Below are 21,387 nucleotides of genomic sequence, written 5' to 3'. Positions count from 1 at the left end.
GTTACGTGTCTGATAAGTGGTGAAACCTGAGGATACGTCACAGACTGTCTATCTGATTCCCAAGAACTTATCTTTTTTATTACTCCATTTCTATTTTCTAGGTTTGGGATAAGACACTATCATGATCCTCTTTGAAAAGTCAAAATAGTGGGCACTAAAACAGGTGCTATTACTGAGAGACCTAGAGGCAACACCACCCAGCAGCAACAAGCAAACCCAGGAACCAGATCTTGGTTTCTAATACCATTCTCCAAGAAAAGGAACCAAGGTCCCTTGGCAAAGTGGCTGATTCTAGGGCTGGGGCAGGTAATATACAAGATTAACATGGAGCATCTTGTGATGGAGAAAATGAGGGAGTGCTCAAAAAATAAACTGATGGGGGTAAATCAAGGGGACACAAGAGTCAACTGAAAGAGCTCCCAAAGGCTACTTGAACAACAAAATAATATTGTATTGGATTATAATCCAAAGTATACAATAAATAATCACGAGCTCTGTTATGGCTTGAATTGCGTCCTCCTCAAAATTCATGTGTTGAAGCCCTATCACCCAATGTGAATGCATTCGGAGACAGAACTTTAAGGAGGTCATTGAGGCTAAGTGAGGTCATAAGGGTGGGACCCTAGTCCAATAGGACTAGTGTCCTTATAAGAAGGGGAAGAGACACCAGAGACATCTTTCTCTCCACATGCACACAGAGGAAAGGCCAAGTGAGGACACAGCAAGAAGGCAGCCGTCTGCAAACCAAGGAGGAAGTCCTCCCCAGAAATCACCCCTACTATTACCTTGATCTTGCACTTCCAGCCTCCAAAACTGAAAAAATACATTTCTGTTGTTTGAGCCATCCAGTCTGTGGTATTTTGTTACAGCAGCCCTAGCAAACTGTTACAAGTCCATTCTGATATAAATAAATAATTGAATAAGTGGGGAGAAGAGACAAATTCCCATACAGAAGAATTTTTAAAAAAATTTATGTAGGGGCTGGCCCGGTGGCACAGCGGTTAAGTTCCCACGTCCCGCTTCTCAGTGGCCTGGGGTTTGCTGGTTCGGATCCTGGGTGTGGACATGGCATCACTTGGCATGCCATGCTGTGGTAGGTGTCCCACATACAAAGTAGAGGAAGATGGGCACGGATGTTAGCTCAGGGCCAGGCTTCTTCAGCAAAAAAGAGGAGGACTGGCAGTACTTAGCTCAGGGCTAATCTTCCTCAAAAAAAGAAAAAAAATTTATGTAGATACTGCCCTCTTAGGAAGGTGGAGCATAACTTCCTACCCCTTAAATGTGGACAGTACACAGGGACCTTCTTCCAAAGAGTACAGTATGGAAAGGAGGCAAATGTGCAGAAGATTAATATCATCAGTGGTACATCGTGGTGATATTGTACCTTTGATAGGATGTGATGAGAATGGCACTTTACCTCTGTGGTCTTCCTTCCCAAAACCATAATCCCAGTTGAAGCAAGAGAAAAAGATCAGACAAACTCAAGTAGAGGGACTTTCTACAAAGTATCTGACCAGTATTTCTCCAAAGCATCAAGGTCACCCAAAAGAAGCGGAGTCTAAAAAACTGTCGCAGTTTAGAGGAGCCTAAACAGACACGGCGACTAAATGTGATGCAATATCCTAGATGGGATCCTGGAACAGACAAAAGACTAGGTAAAAATTAAACACATCTGAAGAAGATAGGAGCTTCAGGTAACAATAATGTATCAATATCGGTTCATTAGTTGTGACAAATGTCTCATACTAATGTAACATCTTAACAACAGGGAACACTGGGCACTGGGTAAATACGGAAATAGCCTGTACTATTTTTTTGGCAAGTGTTCTGTAAATCTAAAACTATTCTAAATTAAAAAGTCTATTTAAAACAAAAATGCGGGGCCGGCCCGGTGCCCAAGTGGTTAAATTCGCGTGCTCCGCTGCGGCGGCCCAGGGTTTCGCTGGTTTGGATCCTTTGCGTGGACATGGCACCGCTCGTCAGGCCACGTTGAGGTGGCGTCCCATATGCCACAACTAGAAGGACCTGCAACTAAGATATACAGCTATGTACCAGGGGGGATTTGGGGAGATAAAGCAGGGGAAAAAAAAAAAAAAGATTGGCCACAGTTGTTAGCTCATGTGCCAATCACTAAAAAAAAAAAAAAGCAAAATTGTACATTTGTTCTGTGTGATTTCTCTTTTATATTGTTTCTCTGCATATTCCAAAGTGAATATTCATTTGCTTTATCTTGGGAGGAGAGTTTAGTTTGTTTCTTCTCATTGAGCAGGACCCATTCTTCGGTCAATATTCTGCCACATCCTGGCAGAAGCCCAGGAGATAAGGCTTGGGGGTGGAAAGGGCCAGCTGAAAACTGAGCATGTTGATCTGTATAAGTGAGGAATTCCTGTAGGTATACCTCCCAGACGCGTGTGCAGTCTGTGTATTTGAAACATCTTCATGGCTTTATCCCTCTCTCCTTTAGTCATCAATTTCTTCCTCCCTTTGTAGAGAATCTCTGAAGATCCCTGAAAACAATATTTGCTTTTAGATGTTTTGGATTAAATCCTCTATTGTCTTTTTCCTTTGAATCCTCTTGTTCTTCCCTTTCCCACAGAGAAACTTCCAGATTTTTCATTTTAAGATTATGTTACTGAAACAGATGATCCCACTTCATCCTTTGCTTTTCAGGCTCAAAAAGAAAAAACAAATGCCCGTGCTGTGGGATTTTACAAACACTTGTACCTCTTCTCTTCCAGACCCTGTCAGCTGCTCTGTTCCAACAGCTTTCAGAGTAGATCTACAACTCCAAACCCCATTCCTCCTGGGTTTTAGCACTGGCCGTCGACCAAGAACTTGCTCCAGCTGTACTGGCCTCTAGTTTCCTTAACTCTTTCCTCTTTCATACTCTGGGTTTGAGAGTTAGAGATGGAGGAAAGGAGATTCCCCACAAGTGTTCATCAACCATCTATTATACGTCTGCCACTGAAGTTACAGCAGTGAATAAGGCCCGCGAGGTCCCTGCCCACAGAGAAGCCACATTCTAATGGCTGGGTAACACTATGAAGTGCTTATAATTGCTGCAATATTTATTTCTATGCCTGATTTCATCTGGTCCTAATGATGTAGGCACTATGGTTATCCTCATTTGCTGAGACACAGATGCGAACTGACTTACCTGAAGTCATGCAGCTAGTAAGAGATGGAGATACAATTTAAATCCAGCGACTCAGATTCTAGAACACTCAGGTTCCTAACCATTATAATATCGGTAAAATTGTTCTTTTGGGTAGATAAATACTGTCCTATTTCTATCTCTTTCTGCTCTAAAAAAAAAAATCATACGCCACTTTAAAAAATATCTGTAATGTCTCCTTACTCAATTCTAAAAAGAAAAAGATGTTCTTTTTTAAAGACAATGGTGCAGTTGGCATTGAATAGTAGCTTATGAAGCATCCATCGGTTCTCTTTCCCATTTCTATGGTGAATTTCCCTTCCCGGTCTTACCTTTCCTCCTTCCCCCCATTGCAGAACATCGAGCTGGTTCAGGTGGGATAGAGCCCCACCAACTCTATGGGTAAGCTCTGATTGGCATAAGCCAAACAGCATGTGCATCTTTCTGGCCACGTGATTGGTAGGGATCAGCTTAGTGCCCCAGGCATCAACCAATCAGTGCCTTGTATTTTAATAGCCACCATGATTGGTTCGGTTTCTGTAACTAGAGATGAGATTGTCTCCTCCCTACTGGGAAAGAGGAGGCGCCTAACTCTAATCGTGCTGGCAGCCATCGTGGAGGAGGAACAGAGAGAAGCACAGATAAACGAAGCCAGAGTTCTGGCTGAACCACATCTGACACCTGCCTGGCTTCTCGACTTCTCAGTCATGTGAGTCCTAAATACTCTTTATTGCTTTAAAGTCATTTTGAGTTGGAGTTACTTTTAGTTTCATTCAAAATCACGCCAGCTGATGCAAATAATTTCTTATATTAAGTATATAAACTCTAACTACTTAAGTAGGTTTTTCAAAAACAAATTTCACAAGAAACTAAAAAAAAAAAGAATTCTAAAGTATCCAGAGAGCTTCCAAAATCTGAAGAACATTTGCAAACAGATTTGTATCTCTGACTTCTGTGAAAAAAATAAGATAAAGTAAAATAAAATCCACCCAGCCCGGGTGATTCCTCTGTTTCACACATGAAGGTAATCAAGATTGTGAGTTAATAGTTTAGGGCCAGATGTAACAGATGCTCAGTTAATTGGCCCACGATGTGCAGGTTTCAGATTGTAGCATACAATTGTCTTGGATTTTGTTGCTAAAAACACTCCTGTTTTTGCCAAACAACACTGTTTTGAAGGATTGCCACCACAAATACAGAGAGCTAGCTGGGATGAAGTTTTGTGCTTTTGGTGGGACCGCTAGATTATTATTATATGAGAGGCAAGACAGCAGCCTATATGTCTTCAATTAAACACACATTACCCAGTAGATTTAAAAAAACAGCTTCATTCTCAATAACTAGTAACTAGCTATGAAGATAATAGTGATGCGATTCCTTTAAAATGCACTAGAAGTTGCATTCTATCTAAGAGCGTGTACCCATCCAAGGACATTCTCTCCGTGACCAATTTAATGTTCCATGGAGATCTTAGCCTCTGAGGACACAGGGCCAAAGCTAATCAAGAAATCAGTTGAGATGTAGCACAGTAATGCCCGATTTTTACCAAACTGGGAAGATAGTCTGGAGAGAGGTTAGCTCTCTAATAGGAGACATCCCATTATGTTCTCAGCTTCCCAATTAGCTTTGTTGGCCCAAGATGGCTCTGTAGAATAACAGTGAAAATGGTAGCTTTCCACTCTGCTCTTAGAACAAAATATTAGGAAAATAGAGGCAGTGGTAAAAACAGAAGTGGTTAGAAGATTTTACCTTCCATTTTTATTTCTTTTAGTGTTAACTACTGTATCTGACAATGGGGACATGGATAGGCATAAATCATATGTTTATTTCCATAGGAATAAAATACATCTGGATCTCTGCTCTATTAAAACTAATGAGGGTGAAACGCATGTCTAGTGCAAGTATAACGTCATATGCAAGTGTAACATCATATGCAAGCAGTGCCTGGGCTCTGAACAGATTGTGCCCCCAAAGCCAGTTTTTATGGGTTGTGTAAAACTTGGAACATATTTTTTGATAGGAACAAATGTGATTGTCAAAAGGCCAGCCTGTCTGGATTGCTCATAATGGAATAGTATACCACAAAACCCAACCATGACGTTAATGGTGCCTCTCGGGAGGAAATGATTCAGAGCACACATGGGTGGTTGTTTTTCTCCCTGGTGGCAGAGGCATTGGGGTCCTTCTTGGCTGTTCCATAGGGACATAGTTAAGTAGTGTGGAGAAGGTTGTTGATGGGTGGGAATAGGCAAGGACTCAAGTATGGAAGGGAATGGTACTGAGGGGCTGGGAGAAAGGGGATAAGAGCATTATCAAGCCAGGGAATGAGAAAGGCAGCGGCTCCTAATAGCATGAGTCCTCAGGTCTCTGCTTGTGATTCATCTCCTTTGCAACAACATGGATGGACCTTGAAGGTATTATGCTAAGCAAATTAAGTCAGACAGAGAAAGACAAATACCATATGATTTCACTTATAGGTAGAAGATAAACAAACACATAGATAAGGAGAACAGATTGGTGTTTACCAGAGGGGAAGAAGGTGGGGGGAGGGTGAAAGGGGTAAAGGGACACATGTATGGTGATGGATGGAAACTAGCCTTTTAGTGGTGAACACAATGCAGTCTATACAGATGCTGAAATATAACGTAGGCCTGAAATTTACACGATGTTATAAAGCAAGGTGACCTCAATAAAGTTAAAAAAAATTCTTGCATTTTCAAGGACAACATCAAGCATGCAGATTTTGGCTAAAGTCACTTCATAACAAAGGAAATGATGGGGCATTAACTCAATTCTAAGAATTCGGGAGTTCTAGTCAATCTGACATAAGCGTAGGCTCTTCTGACACTGAGCTATAGAATTTTGATTTTATTGAACACCTCAGAGTTTTGTGTATTGGAATTTTCAGCACTTAAATGGCCATCAGAAAGAGAAGTCAAATTGAATAAAGGTCAAACATTACTCTGACATGAAAATCGCATAACAAAGGCCTCATTAAAATTTCATCTTCCTATTCAAGGCAAACAAAATTCAACTTCTCATTGAAATGGAGCAGAGTTAAACTTTTATTTTTATTGTTTGTAAGTTTTAATTTAGTTCAATTTTTATTTCAGGGAGTACACACTAATTTTTCCATGAAAAGCATAAGTACACATCTTTTATATATTTTGTCTATGTGAACAAAAACCATTTACAATGGAATAAAATAAATTGTATAAACTTTTTTCTTGGGAGAGGGCTCCATACCTTTCATGAGTTCCTCAAAACATTCATGTCCCCAAAATGGTCAAGAGTCACTGCTCTATGAGATTGAAAGTACAGGCATTAATTATAGATCCACTTACACTTATAATGTGACAGATGGTTTTTGAGAAGAGCTGGAGATTTTTCAGCAGCATTCCAAATGGTGACTTGGGCTTATTCATCTGAGAGTATTAAATGCCTCAATTCCTGTTTGAAGGTGACAAATGCAAAATTTAAATATACTCGTAGGATTTTCATCTATGAGTCAGCAGTTTAGTAAAGAGAAATTTAGTCGAAATATGTAATGTTTATATGTAAATATAATATTTATTTATAATATTTATATTATAGGTATTATTTAAAGGTACATATGCATATGTTATCCAAGCTGATAATAATGCCTGATTATTAAATTGTCATTTTTTCCTATGACACTTGGTCCAGGCTGTTGTTAATGAAAAAGTGTAACGTATAAGCTCTTTAAGATTGAGGACTCTACCTTCCATGTTCTTTGAATTTCCCTAAAGGCCCAATCTGTGGCTCTCCATCTTTATGTGTATATGTCATCATCTGTTCCACATCTGGCAGGATAAGTAGTCACTGGTGGTCCAGCTATCTTTCTTCCCTTTTGTCTTCTTACTACTTCCCCCTGCTCAAAATTCTAGTTATTCTCTTCAGATGTTATTCTGTTTGTCAGTATCCTGCGTTACTCCTCTTAATCCTTTCTGATATTGCTTTGTATTAATCTTTGCTCTCTTTACCAGCTATCTGTTTTCACAGGCTTCCTGAAATTCCCGCACGCTCCAGTCTCCCTGCTCAGCAGGAAAGAAGCGAGAACAGAAGCACCTGATAACCATTGTCTGAGCATACTCTGTGGATGTCAGGCGATTTGCTAGGTGCTGGGGATAAGACATGCAATCTCTGCTCCCAAGGAGTTAAGATCCAGGCAGGTTAAGCAGCCTGGTACGATCTTCCAGGACCTTCTGTCTCTCTGCTAGGGAGAGAAAGGGCTGTTGTGAACGAATAGTTTGGGGGCTGTCCATTCTGCCATATTTACCTATCAAATGTGTCCCCGAACATTGGGTGGGTATTAAGTAAATATGTCATTCCCAGTCTCATTTTACAGGGGGGCAAGCAGACATGCAGAGATGGGGGTCATTTTATAAATACATTCACTTCAAAAACTAATCACGCTGAGAACATTCCAATTTTCCTTCCCAAAGGAAAGTCCCATTTCTTTCTGACCACTATGATGATGTGTCAATACTTTGAGGAAGATTGCTTTGGACTTTAATTAATCAGCTGAACAGTCAGTCAACAAATGTTTACTGAGTGCAGGGTGATATGTGCCAGATTCTGGAGACACAGCAGAGAACAAGACAGAGAGCCCACCTTCAGGCGTTTGCAACCTACTGGGGAGAGAGCAGATGGGGGATCTGTTGTGTTGTCACTTGCCTCATTTCTCTTAGGCCTAGTCTAATTTCTTTCAAGTCATTTAAATCCCTTAAATAGTTGATTTGGTTCACTCAGTGGAACCAAGCTTGGAACTTCTGACTCCAAAGCGTCCCCGATGTGACAAGGCCTCTCACAGTGGCTCACTCAGCAGCAGTAACAATGGCTTCTCTGCTGCTACAGTTGATCTTACTGGCTCTGCGTGGATGGCTTTTCAATATCGAGACGGTGGTAACCTTACCTACACTGAATTGAGTCACAATAGTGTTCTTTTGCCAAGTTCTTCTACAAGATAGACTGTCTCCTCTTCGTGTACTCCTGTGAAACTCATAAAGGTGGACGTGGTCCATAATATGACTAAGAGTTTTTCCAGAGATGTTTTAATTTAATTTCTGGGAAAATAAATGGTAAGCAAAAGCCTGGGATACAGCCTTCAAAGCATTTAAAAACAAATATCCTAGCAGAGTGGGGTTTGAACTGTGTGAGGTTCCACTCCTCCCCTCATCCTAATACATTGATGCGCTTTGCTCCAGTGCACCTAGAACATGACACATGTCCCTCTATCCTCATTCAGGACTCTATGCTGACATGCACTGGGAACAAGGACTTTCATCAAATGGCACTATTGGTCTCTCTCCTATTTTCCAGCACTGTGATTTCCAGAGGGAATGAATACTGTCTTGGGCAGATTGGTGGTCTTATTGGTTTGGAGTCCATCTAAACCTGTTCTTTTAGCCACCCAAAATTGGCCTCCTGTTACTGACTACCTGTGCCTGATACTCTCTGATGCTTGAGGAACAGTGGCCTTCTAGGCTGATTAGGGAGCCCGCTCAGCACTTGAGTGGTTAATTTTTTGTGTCAACTTGGCTAGGCCGTAGTGCCCAGATATTTGGTCAAACATTATTCTGGGCGTGTCTGTGAGGGGGTTTCTGGGTAAGATTAACGTTTAAATTGGTAGACTTTGAGTAAAACAGATTGTTCTCCATAATGTGGGTGGGCGTCATCTAATCAGTTGGTGGCTTGAATAGAACAAAAGACCAACTTCCCCTAAACAAGAGGGAATTCTGCCAGAAGACAGCCTTTGGACTTGAACGGCAACAGTGACTCTTCCTTGGGCCTCCAGCCTGCCAGCTGACCCTGCAGATTTTGGTCTTGCCAGCCTCCACAATTGTGTGAGCCAATTCCTTTAAATACATCTCTCTCTCTCTCTTTCCATATATATCCATATCCACGTGTATATATATATATATATGTATATACCCACACACCCCTACATCCTTTTGGTCCTGTTCTCTGGAGAACTTTGACCGATATACTTGGTCAACGGATACCTGGGATACTAAAGTACACTCACAGGAAGTCCTTTAGCCCCAAAACTTTGTGATGCTATAGCTCTGACTAACAGGATGATAGCTTATGTATAATGACCCCTCCCTGAAGCGAAGAGGCAATCATGGAAGTTGAAGGGTATAGAAGAGAGAATATGGAGTGAGGGCCCGAGCCATGTCCTTTGCCTGTGCCATAACAAGACCCCAGCTGACCACTGGGCCCATTCAAAACATTAAATGTGATCCAGCAAGACTTTCAGTGGCCTTATATCTGCCATGACGTTACACTATGCTGTCAATTAGTGACATGTCCATGGATTGATTTAGTTAGAAGAATTTGGACCATTGGAACCCATTCTCCTCTTGATCGAATTAAGCACTCAACACTAGGAACTTTCAAATGAAATGTGACCTGCTGATTGGAAATTGTGGTCAAAGAAGGGAGTGGTGGCAACAACAGACTGTTGATCGTCTCTTCTTCTACCCAAGCTCCCATTTCCGTGGGTGGGGATGTATATGGCTGGCAAAGGAGATGATGTTAATATCATTATACCCTGGAGTGATTTCACTAAGATATCATTTTTTCCTTGCTTTCCCTATGGGGAAATCATCCAGAAGGAGTTCACTTTCTTAACTGACATGTTTCCTGCAGTGGTCCCACTTTTCAAAGGGCTCTGCTTTCCTATGTGTCCACCACTCCTCCTCCTGTCCCTCCCCTCCCATTGCTATCAGGGTAGAGCCTTGTTCCCCCTGGTTGCTCTTCTTGTTCCCATTGCCATCGACCTGTTTACTCAAGTCTACCCAGACGGTGACTCAAATCCTATTGTTGCAACTTTATTTACCTTAATGAATGAACTACTTAGGAATAAGAGTTGTATCTGACTAGATCAAGCTGACCAGGACAAGGTTATCTCTGCTTGATTATATATCTTCAAACATTTAAAACATTACCCATATCTAACTTTAAACAGGTTCACAGATTACCTAAGCATGTAACGTCTCCACAGATTACCTGGCCCCATAACATTTCCACAGTTTAACTGACCACCTAATATCAGAATTTGTCCTCATCTTGTATACCAGTTTTGTAGAGCATTGTTCTAGAATGGTAGTTCACCACCTTGGATATGCCTCAGAATTGTGTGGGGTTTTAAAAAGTGTGTGCCGAAGTTCCACTTCTGAATATTCTGATTCGGTAGATGTAGAAGGAGGCCCAATGATCTGTAGTCTAATTTCAAAGGTGATTCTGTCATCAGACCAAATATCCGATTGTTCTAGATAATTCTTCCAAGTCCGGTTCCATCTGCCCACTGTATACAGACTATCAGCCATATGGACTGTGTCAATTGATACTCAACTATGAACTCCAGAATAGCACCTCTTACTAAAAAGGACAGATGCTCTGCATATTCACAACAGAATTCAGTTGCGATGACTCACCATAGCTCACTGGCCAGAACACTCCCTTTTGTATCACTCATTGTTCCGCCTCTGCTGGTCCTCTGCCATCCCTGGCACCACTGTTACCCTAACAGCTGGTCAGTATTAAGGAAACTGTTGCCATATACATATAAGGAGTTCTATAACTAGTGCTGGGCCCTGGGAAGGTGAGAGGGTCAGGGGAAAGTTGAGTCTGCTCTTCCCTCCAGACACAATGTACATTCTGCCCAGGACAGCTGCTCGAAGACCACGACTTCTCCAAGGTAATGAGATGCTCTCTTCAAGGTCTTCACACTCCACCCTTCACACACGCATTCTATTAATTCTCAGCTAGATCCCCAATATTCGTGACTTTCTTCTCCACCTGGTACCCCTAGGTGTATGTTGGAAAAAGTTCTGGGCATCCAATGGCATTAAAGTCAGCCACTGGGAAGTGTCTAGGTCAGAGAGGTAGGTGAGGGAACCCCTCTCCCGCCTCAGAAATGTTCTAGGGAACATTAAGGTCTGCCCTGGGTAAACCTGGGGAAGTACCATCACTCCCTTCCTAGTGGAAAAGAGTCAGCCCAGGTGGGAGGTGGTGTCTCAGTTTGGGGAGCCCCTCTTATGACATCCTCGTAAAACTCAAGAAGTTGAGTTTAATAAAAGCTACTGTAACTATTTTCTGTGACTTGGGGAATGTTCCCAGACTCTGTGCCCATCCTCTGGTTCAAATCTTTTCCCTTACCCTGACTTCCTTGGCTTCTGGGTGGTACAGTCACCCTTGTACCTGCATTTTCTCTGCATCTCTACTCTTTTTCTCTAATCCAGGCCTCTTTGGACTGAATTTCCGATGGAATGTTCTACAGAGTTCTGATTTAAATTCCTCTCAAAGATGCTGGTTCTTGGGTCTCTAGTGGTCAAGTGACTTTTTCCTAACACCCTTCCTAGGTCTTTGGGACAGAACATAACAACTCAGACCCAACACCCAAGCTCCCATTTTTTGGGCAGCCAAAGTGGCTAGACCCAAAACATCCAGCAAGACTCAGTAAGAAAAACCAATACTACCTCTTGCATTTAAGGAAGAAACTGCAGAACACTATCTAGTCCAATGGGGTTTCTCCTGCTGATTCCCCCAGCAGGTACCACCAGTCCTGAGCTCTCTCTTATTTCGTCATTATTTAACTCTTGATTTCTTGTCTTGTTTCTTTTATTTTACTAGATTTTTAGCCCTTTGAGGGCAAGAATAACATGGTATATCTACTCTGTGTCCCCATAGTGTCTAGTATAGTCTTTTACTTGGACTAGGGGGCCAAATAAATATCAATATATATGTAAGCACTAAGAAATATGAGAATATACATAACTAATGCTATTTATATATACGAAGAAAATGTACCAGTTGAATAATCAGAGGCCTCTAGAAAGAGTCAGTGAAATATAGGAAGGATCTACCCAGTCCTTCTGGGAAGGGGCTGGTGTCTTCCAAATCCAGCAAAAGGGTTTATTGAGAAAGAGTGTAAGTTCGCCAGAGAGGACAGCTATATGCAATTAACTATACATTTTTCCAGATCTCTCCCCCAAAGCTGTAACAAACGTGTAGTGCATTGTGATAACCATCTTCGGTTCTTACTTATTCATGAACCCGTGACAGCACTAACCAGGGTGGGCTAGAGCCTGTGTCTGGAATCTTCTTATTCCAGGCCTTTGTTCTGCACCAGCTGTGCTGTGACTTTTTTTTTTTCTTCAAAGTCCCTATAACTAAGCACAGAAAATAACTAGTCTTTGCTTATGTCACTGCTCCCACTACTGTCTCTGATGAATCTTTATGAATTAATTTTTAGGGAAGCTTTTGCTTCTCCCAATGTGTTCTGCAAATGTTGGCTGGACTCTTCAAATTGATGTTGCATCTCTCTATCTAGATTAAACTGTGTTTGAATACTCTTTGCAGGCTTTATTCTCTTTGGGCAACGAGGATCTCTTTGTCCAATTAACTTACTCTGTGCAGTTGTTTTAAACAATTGGGTGGGTGCAATCACTTTCTGCTTGGATTCTGAGTTTAAAATGGATCATCCTCTCTGCTGCCTTGACACTCCCTGTGGCTCAGAATCTAACAGCTCAGGGATGTTGCCACCGTCTGCTCACTTTGTGCTCAATGGCCTGTGGGAGGCGTGGTTAATAGGTGATGAGAAGGAGGGTGGGTGCTGCTGTTTGTACCTGTAGATGAAGGTTGTTGGGTTAAGGGGGAAAGGAGTGCATAGTCAAGATCCCCTATGATCCATAATCAGTTTTATTTGATCAGAAAAATACATACACTTTAATCAATTTAGAGCCAGTGATAAATTCTGTGGATGAAGGTAGCATAACAAGAACACTCTGAGGAGGTATTTTTGTTTCTAGATAAAATAGGAGGAGGCAGAGGCAGGAGGCTTGGGAGGAGTGCTCTGCAGGAGGTGCATAGGTTTACAGCTGCATAATGAGGAGAAAGCAAATACCTGGGCCTGGCTAATGGAATGGAGGGAGCGTGGGAAGAAAGGTTACCACGAGGTCCAAAAGGATGCTGCTCCCAACACTTGGGAAATGAGAGAATGTGGAGGTGGGCTCTATGCAAGTTAATCAGCTGCCTGATGACAGCCCCTTCAACCAGGAGGTCAACCGCCCACACTCCTTGGCACGTTACTCAATCTTGGGTCCTCGAGTTGGCATGAGCCCCACCACTTCACTTCGGGTACATATTTTGCAGACCTCTTGTTCCCCATGCCTGCTTCTTTTCTATCAGACTTTCTACTGCCAGTTCATAGAACCCTGCTTGCTGCCAGCTCATATGTCTCTCCAAGGACTTTCTTTCTGCTCCAATTCTATGAAAATAAGGCTGCATCTTCTCTAAGGGGATATTCCGTATATACCTCACATAGCTTCTTAAAAAATTATAATAGTGGACAGAAAGTAGATTTTCCATGAATTCTTCAAAAAAATCTACCTGGTTGCCTTCCTTTTCAGTTTGCGTGTGGCGGGACGGGGGGTTGGGTGAGAGGAGGAGAGAGGAAGAACAACACGGGAGATGCATTCTTGGCGATACAGGAAGAGTATTTTGTGGTGCAGCCTGGCTTTTGTTTTTGTTTTCTTTCTGAGAGCAGTGAAGCCCCAAGCTCAATTTGTTTTTGATTAGCTGCAATTGCTGAAAAGAGACCCTTTGTCTTGGGCAAGGCCAGAGGGAAGTTTATAGAGCAGTAATGGAATCCCAGATCTTGATTTGGGCTCCGTAATTGAGGCCGCCAGTGATAAAGGCGGACAATTCTCTATGGTGGGGGCTGAGGCAGTCAGTGTAAAAGGCTGAAAATTGTGTTAGATTCAAAAGACAGGCTTTTGATCACTTCTGGAATTATGGTTAAATTGCCTCTTGTAAGATAGGTGAGCCAGTTAAATCAGAGGGCCTGGGTTTCTGAATAGGGCCGAGTCACAGTGTTACATCTTTTTTCACGAGTTCCTGGCCCACAGCCCTGGGTGTGTGTGTGTGTGTGTGTGTGTGTGTGTGTGTGTGTTTTGTGTTCAGCTCTAAGAAGCAGACTTAGGGAATCAGAGGCTATCTTGTGTGCTTCCAGTGTTCCAAAAATATTTTTTTTTCTCTTAACAACTCAGACGTTCTAAATCTCATGTGGAAGTATTCAAAAATACAGTAACTGGAAAGACTTTAGTCAAGCCATTAACAGCTTGCTGGCACTAAATAAGGAAATGTGAGACGATCCCACTGGTAGTGATGAAACTTTGTGTAGGCTGAGGAGCTTTTCGTAGTCTCAAGAAGAGGCTGGCCCACGCTTTGTCCTTTCCTCTCACATCTGTCTTCCATGCAACTTGCAGCCCCCTGGGTACTAAAAGAATAATGAAAATATCTTTTTCTTCTCATGAAAGTTCTTAGACTCCCCGACCACCCCCCAAAAAAAGATACTTCAAGGTATGTATTTAAGTGAGGAACACTTCAAATTTTAAGGAAGTTAAATAGAAAGAATAACACTTCTCAATTTAAGTATAAATCACAAAATCCATCTTTATGCTATGAAGTTCATCACATCATTGCATAATCCTAGTAACCAATGGACTAAGTATTAACACGTAAGCCATAGCCTTTGAAATGATGACGTCACAAATGTTACTGTATAAAATGGAACAGAAGCATGGAGAATCTCCAGTTTTTACTGACAGCACTAAAAACATTGCATGTGCATGTAACTGCATAACTTGCCTTTTTTAGCCACTTATACTGTATTTTCCATGCTAATTGTCAAGACATGAAAGCGCAGCAAACATGCACGGGGAACATTTCTTTAGTGCTGGCAAATTGATACCAGGTCATGTCTTGGGGCTAGAGGATTTTCTCATCTTGTGATTGCTAATATTTGACTCATTCTGTATTTTGGAAATTATTCCACAGCTATTAATCATTCTAGAGGCTGTATTCAATTTTTTGGTGTCAAATTGGAATAAATGTGGGTTTTTTTCTTATTATCATAAAATGAACACATACATTTATGGAAAAAAATTAGAATATACACAACTAGCGTAGTAAAGAAAATAAAAGGCATCTATACACTTCCCACCCAGAAGTAAGTGCTATTAAGACCTTGGTGTACAGCTTCCTGGTCCGTTGCTATATGTGTGTGTAGTAGGGTGAGCAACCATCCAAATTTGCCGACTAGGACTTTGCTGGGATACGAAATTTTCAGTTTTAAAAGTAATCAGTTCTGGGCAAAGTGGGAGAGTTGGTTTACATAGATGCACTCGAGTGCATGTGGACACACACACAAACACACATATACACACACAGTAATGAATAAAACCATTTTTATTAGAATTTCAAGTGCAGGGCCAACACTTAGCTCCTTGTGCATTATCATTGTTCCCATTTTTCAGGGAAGGAAGCTAAGCTTACAGAGGTATTTTTTCATTAGTGAGTGTGACCTTTTATGTCCTAAGTCTGTTTTCCCATTGGGGCAGGATAGTGACATACATCTTTGTAAGCCAGGTATGTGCATTTTTTTTTCTTGTTTGTTGTTTTCTTTTTAATTTTACTTATGGTTTTCTACATACAGAAATTATAAAATTTTATGTCTCAATGCTATCATTTTCTCACTTTGTGTAATGCTTAGAAAGTCTTTTTCCATCCAAAAGTCATATAAAGTCACTTAGTACTCTTTCTAAAAAAATATTTTTTATCTTTCCAGTTTTATTGAGATATAAATGATATGTAACATTGTATTAGTTCAAGGTGTACAACATAATAATTTGATATATGTATATACTGAGAAATGATTACCACAAGTTTAGTTAACATCCATCACCTCACATGGGTACAATTTTTTTTCTTGTGATGAGAACTTTTAAGATTTACTCTCTTAGTAACTTTCAAATATACAATGTAGTATTGTTAACTATAGTCACCATGGTGTACATTACATCCCCAGGACTTATTTATCTTATAACTGGAAGTTTCTGCATTTTGACCATCTTCACCCACTTTGCCCACCCCCCAACCCTCACCCCTGGCAACCACCAATCTGTTCTTTGTATCTATGAGTTCGGTTTGTTTTTTTTAGATTCCACATATAAGTGAGATCATAAGCATCTTTGTCTTTCTCTGTCTGACTTATTTCACTCAGCATAATGCCCTCAAGGTCCATCCATGTTGTTACAAATGGCAGGATTTCCTTTTTTTCTTTTTTGTAGCTGAATAATATTCTATTGTGTGTGTATATATATCATACACACACATATATATATATGTGTATATATATTATCACATTTTCTTAATTGATTCATCTGCTGGTGGACACTTAGATTGTTTCCATATCTTGCCTATTATAAATAATGCCACCGTGAACATGGGATGCAGGTATCTTTTTGAGAGAGTGATTTAGTTTCCTTTGGATAAATATCCAGAATTAGAATTGCTGGATCATGTGACAGTTCTATTTTTAATTTTTTGAGGTGCCTCCATGCTGTTTTCCATAGACACTGCACCAATTTACCTTCCCACCAACAGTGCACATCTGTGCCAGCACTTACCTGACATCCATGCCAGTGCTGGTTACCTCTTGTAGTTTTGAAAATAGCCATTCTAACAGGTGTGAGGTGATATCTCATTGTGATTTTGATTTGTATTTCCCTGGTGCTTAATAACATCGATCACCTTTGTATCTGTTGGCCATTTGTATGTCTTTGAAAAAATGTCTATTCGTATCCTCTGCCCGTATTTTAATCTGATCGCGGGTTTTTTTGCTGTGGAGTTAAGCTCTTTATATATTTTGGATATTAGCCCCTTATCAGATACATGATTTGCAAATATTTTTTTCCATTCCATATGTTGCCTTTTCATTTTGATGATGGTTTCTTTTTCTGTGCAGAAGCAGTTTGATGTCTCACTTATTTTTGTTTTTGTTTCCTTTGCTTTTGACATCAAATCCAAAAAATATTGCCAAGCCTGAAGTCAAGAAGCTTACCTTCCATGTTTTCTTCTAGTATTTTTATAGTTTCAGATTTTATGTTCAAGTCTTTAATCCATTTTGAGTTGATTTTTGTGTATAATGTAAGACATGGTCCAGTTTCATTCTTTTGCATGTGGCTCTCCAATTTTCCTGACACTATTTATTGAAGAGACTATCCTCTCTCCATTGTATATTCTTGGCTCCTTTCTCATAACAAGTTGACCATATATGTGTGGGTTTATTTCAGGGATTTCTATGCTGTTCCATTAATCTGTGTGTCTGTTTTCATGCCAATATCATATTGTTTTGATTACTTTAGCTTTGTAATATAGTTTGAAATTAGGAAATGTGATGCCTCCATCTCTGTTCTTTCTTGAGATTCATTTAACCATTAGAGGTCTTTGTGGTTCCATATGAAATTTAGGATTGTTTGTTCTATTTCTGTGAAGAAGGCGATTGGAATTTTGATAGGGATTACATTAAATCTGTAGATTGTTTTGGGCAGTGTGGACATTTTAACAATATTAATTCCTCCAATCCATGAAGACAGAATATTTTTCCACTTATTTATGTCTTCTTCAATTTCTTTCATCAAAGTCTTCTGGTTTTCAGTGTACAGGTCTTTTATCTCGTTGGCTAAATTTATTCCTAGGTATTTTATCCTTTTTCTGCAATTGTAAATGGGATTGTTTTCTTAATTTCTGTTTCTGATAGTTCATTATTAGTGTATAGAAATGCAACAGATTTTTGAAAATTGATTTTTGTATCCTTCAATTTTAGTGAATTTGTTTATTAATTCTAACAGTTTTTTTGATGGAGTCCTTACGGCTTTCTATATATAATATCATGTCACCTGCAAATAAAAACAGTTTTACTTCTTCCTTGCTAATGTAGATGTGTCTTATTTCTTTTTCTTGCCTAATTGATCTGGCTAGGACTTCTAGTACTATGTTGAATAAAGTGGTGAGTGGGCATCCTTATCTTGTTCCTGATCTTAGAGGAAAACCTTTCAGTTTTTCACTGAGTATGATATTGGCCGTGGGCTTGTATATATGGCATTTTTAATGTTAAGGTAGGTTCCCTCTATACTCAATTTGTTGAGAGTTCTTGTCATGGATGTATATTAAGTATGTCATGTGGTTTTTCTGCATCTAGTGAGATAATCATATGATTTTTATCCTTCATTTTGTTAATGTGTTGTGTCATATAGATTTATTTGTGGATGTTGAACCATGCTTGCATCCCAGGGATAAATCCCATTTGTTCATGGTGTATGATCCTTTTAATGTATTACTGAATTTGGTTTGCTAATATTTGTTAGTGATTTTGCATCTATGTTGATCAGGGATATTGGCTTGTAATTTTTTTTTCTTGTACTATCCTTGTCTCGTTTTGAAATCAGGATAATGCTGGCCTGGTAAAATGAGCTTGGATGTGTTCCATCCTCTTCTACCTTTTGAAGAGTTAGAGAAGGATTGAATGATGGGTAGAATTTACAAGTGAAGCCATCTGGTCCCGGCCTTCTGTTTTTTGGGAGGTTTTCGATTATGAATTCAATCTAATTACTAATAATTGGTCTGTTCAGATTTTCTGTTTCTTCGTAATTCAGTCTTGGTAGGTTGCAGTTTTTTTAATTTTTCCATTTCTTCTAGGTTGTCCAATTTTTTGGCATAATTGTTCATAGTAGTCTCTTCAAAGCCTTTGTATTTCTGTGATATCAGTTGTAACATCTCCCCTTTCATTTTGGATATTATTTATTTGAGTTCTCTCTTTTTCTTGGTGAGTCTAGCAAAAGTGTTGTCAGTTTTGTCTATCTTCTCAAAAGCAGCTCTTAACATAATTGATCTCTTCTACTGTCTTTTTAGCCTCTGTTTCATTGATTTCCACTCTGATCGTTGCTATTTCCTTCCTTCTACTAACTTTGGGCTTCATTTGTTCTTTTTTAATTCCTTGAAGGGTAAATTTAGGTTGTTTATTTGATATCTTTCTTTTTTTCTTAGTGTAGGCATTTATTACTATAAACTTCCCTCTTGGAACTGCTTTTGTTGTATCCCATAAGTTTTGGTATGTTGCATTTCCATTCTCCTTTGTCTCTAGATATTTTTTTATTTCTCTTTTCATTTCTTCTTTGACCCATTGGTTGTTCAGGAGAGTGTTTAGCCTCTGCATATTTGTGAATTTTCTAGTTTTTTCCTTGTAATTGATTTTTAATTTCATACCATTCTGATCAGAAAAGATGCTTAATATGATTTCAGTCTTCTTAAATTTATTAAGACTTGTTTTGTGGCCTAACATATGATCTATCCTGGAGAATGTTCCATGTGTACTTGAGAAGAATGTGTATTCTGTTGCTTTTGGATGGAGTGTTCTGCAAATGTCTGTTAAGTCCATCTGATCTAACATGTAATTTAAGTCCAATGTTTCCTTGTTGATTTTTCATCTGGATGATCCATCCATTGATGTAAGTGGGATATTAAAGTCCCTAACTGTTATTGTATTGATCTCTACTTCTCCCTTCACGTCTATTAATATTTGCTTTATATATTTTGGCACTCCTATATTGGGTGCATAAATGTTTACAAATGTGATATCCTCTTCTTGGATTGATCCCTTTATCATTATATAGTGACCTTCTTTGTCTCTTATTACTGTCTTTGTTTTAAAGTCTATTTTGTCTGATTTAAGTGTAACTACACCAAGTTTCTTTTGGTTTCCATTCTTGTGACATGTCTTTTTCCATTCCTTCACTTTCAGTCTGTGTGTCTTTAAAGCTGTGAGTCTCTTGTAGGCAGCATGTAGTTGGGTCTTCTTTTCAATCCATTCAGCTACTCTATGACTTTTGATTGGAGCATTTAGTCTATTTACCTTTAAAGTAATTATTGATAAGTATAGACTTACTATTGCCATTTTATTAATTGTTTTCTGGCTGTTTTATAATTCCTTTTTTCCTTTCTTCTCCTCTTGCTCTCTTCCTTTGTGATTTGACAATTTTCTGTAGGGGTATGCTTAGATTCCTTTCTCTTTCTCTCTTGTATATCTACTATGTAGGTTTTTGCTTTGTGGTTACCATGAAATTTATGTAAAACATATCTGTAACAGTCTGTTTGAAGCTGGTAATTTAAGTTAGAATGCATAATAAAGCTCAACATATCTACCCTTCCATGTTTCATATTTTGTATGTCACAGTTTATATCTTTCTGTCTTGTGTATCCCTTAGCCAATTATATAGTTATAGTTATTTTTAATATTTTTGTCTTTTAACCTTCATGATAGATTTATATGTGATTTATCCACCACCATGACAACATCAGAGGATGCTAAATTTAACTATATGTTTACTTTTACCAGTGTGATTTATGCTTTCATATGTTTTCCTGTTACTAATTAACACCCTTTTGTTTCAGCTGAAGAAGTCTCTTTAACATTTATTGGAAGCCTGGTCTAGTGGTGATGAACTCCTTCAGCTTTTGCATGTCTGGAAAACTCTGTATCTGTCCTTCAATTCTGAAGGACAACTTTGCTACATTGGAAGTTTTTTCATTCAGCTCTTTGGATATTTCGTGCTACTCCCTTCTGGCCTGCAGAGTTTCTGCTGAAATGTCTGCTAATAGTCATATGGGGCTTCCCTCTTATATAACAAGCTGTTTTTCTCTTGCTCCTTTTAAGATTCTCTCCTTGTCTTTAACTTTTGACATTTTATTTGTAACGTGTCCTGTTTGGGTCTCTTCGGGTTCATCTTATTTGGACTCTCTAAGTTCCTGGATCTGGATGTCCTTTTCTTTCCACAGGTTAGGAAATTTTTCAGCCATTATTTCTTTGAATGAACTTTCTCCCTCTCTCATTTTCTCTTCTCCTGCTGGGACCCCTGTAATACAAATATTGGTACACTTGATGTTGCCTCTTAGTCACTTAACCTCTCTTCACTCTTTTTCGTTCTTTTTTTCTATCTGCTCCTGTAATTGCGTGAATTCCACTGCCGTGTCTTTGATTTCACTGATCCTTTCTTCCACTTTATCTATTCTGCTGCTGAACCCCTCCACTGGATTGTTCACTTCAGTTATTATATTCTTCAGCTCTTTGATATCTATATGGTACTTATTATATTTTCTCTTTGTTGAAATCCTCACTTGCTCATGCATTGTTCTCCTGACCTCAGTGGCCATCTTTATGACTGTTATTTGGAACTCCTTATTAGGTAAATCATTTATCTCCATTTTGTTAAGGTCTGTTTCTTGAGGTTTATCTTCTTCTTCTGTTTGCAACAAATTCTTCTGCTAGGGATGGGGTTTATGGAGAGATTGTGTCTTGTCTTCAC

The 21,387-nt window shown here is 39.5% G+C and overlaps 1 long non-coding RNA gene across 1 annotated transcript in view; it reads left to right on the top strand.

The window, feature by feature from the left end:
• The first annotated feature begins 3,707 nt into the window (after positions 1-3,707).
• The window catches only part of LOC123281986 (uncharacterized), a 57,696-nt gene continuing 40,016 nt past the window's right edge, over positions 3,708-21,387 (top strand). The window contains exon 1 of the long non-coding RNA XR_006521816.2: positions 3,708-3,863. This is a non-coding gene — a long non-coding RNA (uncharacterized lncRNA). The remainder of the gene's footprint in view (positions 3,864-21,387) is intronic.

This window comes from Equus asinus, chromosome 29 (assembly GCF_041296235.1).
Source record: "Equus asinus isolate D_3611 breed Donkey chromosome 29, EquAss-T2T_v2, whole genome shotgun sequence".
NCBI lineage: Eukaryota > Metazoa > Chordata > Mammalia > Perissodactyla > Equidae > Equus > Equus asinus.
This window is presented reverse-complemented; position numbering and strand designations above follow the sequence as displayed.